The 2,257-nt window shown below is 48.6% G+C and overlaps 1 protein-coding gene across 1 annotated transcript in view; it reads right to left on the reverse strand.

Annotated features, from left to right (window-relative positions):
* ZNF469 (zinc finger protein 469) overlaps nucleotides 1-335 on the reverse strand; it is a 48,038-nt gene extending 47,703 nt beyond the window's left edge. The window contains exon 1 of the mRNA XM_026857024.1: nucleotides 92-335. The gene's annotated coding sequence lies outside the window, so the exon portion shown is untranslated. The remainder of the gene's footprint in view (nucleotides 1-91) is intronic.
* Between the last annotated feature and the right edge of the window lie 1,922 nt (nucleotides 336-2,257).

The raw sequence follows: 2,257 nt of genomic DNA on the forward strand, positions 1-2,257 counted from the left end.
CCCCCAACCCTCCGTCCTTTGCCCAAACAAAAATAATATTTACATGACATCAGGGAGCAAGCCTGAAATGACAAAAGGCTTATTTACTCACCTCATCATAAATCGGCCGGAGGGGAAGGCTGCATTCTCCTCGGCGAGGGCTGAAAAATTAAAAAGTCGGGAAATTAAGAGCTGCCGTCTGGCCCTGTGCAGTTCCTCCGTAATCTGTGTATAAAAAGAGAAGTCTTCATTACTGACCACAGGCACGGAGCTGCGCTGCTCACGCCCCCTCCGCGCCGCACCAGCCAGTAGCACACAGAAGTTGGGCTACGGGAGAAGGAGACAAGCTGAGCGGAGACTATAATGATTTATCTGCACCTCTGGTAGGGAAAAAAAAAAAAGAAAAAAAGAAAAAAAAAAGAATGGGGAAAAAAAAAAAAAAAAGGATAGGGGAAAAAAAAATTCGCTCCCAATATGACACGGGAGGAAAAGTGAGTCTTGTAGTTGCAGAAGAGTGACAGACGCGGGGATGTGCCAAGTCCCTAAGGACAAAAAAACCAAAAAAACAAAAAAACCAACAAACCACACACCTCTTTAATCAGCCCTTTAGCCAAAGCCTTAATTAAAAAAGCTGCTACAAAATATCAGATAATGGATTGCATTTTCAGGCCTCTCTGGAAAACCAGCTCATATGGCAATGTTTCTAAACTCCTGCCAGAGCAGGGAAAGCTGCCAGTTTTAGGTTACAATATCAAAGGCACACATCCTCCGCACCAGCAGCCCTCTCCCAGTTACACCGGAGTAAATCCAGAGCCACCTCGCCGCCTTCGAGGCAGCTGGGGATGATTTGCAGCCCAGCAGGATCAGGCCCTGCCCTGGCAAACTGCTGAGCTGCTCCTGCCTGCAGCACCACTGGTGGAAGGAGAAAAGGAGAATTTGACTTCTTTTTCCCCCAATCTGTGATCAGGTCTGCTCACGTCTCGTGTTTTTTTGTTTTTTTGTTTTTTTTTTTTAAAAAAAGCGCCCCCATTTGTAAGGATAAAAGGCCACGAGGATTATCTGCTTTGCTCTCCTCCGACAGCGGCGGGTGTCACGCTGGAGACCCCGCTCTGAGGTCAACGCGACTTTCCAGAGCACGAGACCGACTGACATTTTTCACGTTGCGACGATTATTCCCGGAGCTCCGCAAGCGCAGAGAATGAATCGGCATCTAATCTCGGCAATCAAGTGGAATTGCAATAAAACCCCTGGACTGGACGCCATCCAAGGCAGCTCCGAGCAGAGCAGCCCCTGGAAGAGCAACGTCCTTATTCACAGCGACGACGGCAGAAGTCAACCCGGCTTTTGCGGACTCCAAGAGTGGGGGCTACACCAACTTTTGACATTGTTTGCAAAAAAACTTGTGCGGTTTTGAATTACTCATATTTAACATCTTTTTCTCTTTTTTTTTTTTTTTCCCCCAGCCCTAGAAGTGAACAAACATTTCTTGTTTGACATTTCCCGCGGCACGGACACCCTCCCATCCACGGTTTTGCTCTCATGATGTCCAATACCCTATGGAAACATGGTATATAATAACGCACACCAGTCTGGATCAAAAGCTCTCCAAAGGCCTGTGCAATTTCACCAAAGCCCTATTTTGATGAAAACCAGAAATAAGGGGCTGAAAAAAGCTGGATTTGCCTGGTTTGCCTCCAGCCTGTCGCACCGAGCCTGAACCCAGCTCTCCCCGGGCAAACCAGTCCAGTGCTGCCCAGCTCCCCCCATCACCCTGCCAGTGCTGCCAAGGCTTCGGGCATGGGTTTGGCTTTTGCTTTTTGTGGCAGATCTTTCCTTGAGGAAAACACCCCGGAGCACCCTCTGAAGAGCAGGTCGCCTCCTCCATCCAAGGAGGGTACCAGCGCGCTGGCCTTTAGCATCCAGCTGGCAAATATCACCCCAAAACACCACCCACAGTCCCCAACAGAGCACGCACGTCCAGGAGGAGGGATGAAGGAGGAAAAAAACTCGTTTTAGCTAATGAGGTAAGGCCAGAGGAACTTCCCGAAGCCAAGGGAGCGACTATGGCCTGAACCCAGTCTAGCAGCAAGCTGGCTCTGGCTCCCAGTCGGGGACTTTTTTAGAAGGCTCATTCACGGGGCAAAACAATGAATTTGAAAATACATGCTGTATCCATAGATTTGTTTTGAACCCACTAACATGAAACCGCTTACATAATTGTCGCAGAGCAAACATCTCATTACGCACAATAAAATTTTTGTTTCGTTCCCCCCCCCCC

This window comes from Athene cunicularia (genome assembly GCF_003259725.1).
Source record: "Athene cunicularia isolate RWA chromosome 11 unlocalized genomic scaffold, athCun1 chr11_part2, whole genome shotgun sequence".
NCBI lineage: Eukaryota > Metazoa > Chordata > Aves > Strigiformes > Strigidae > Athene > Athene cunicularia.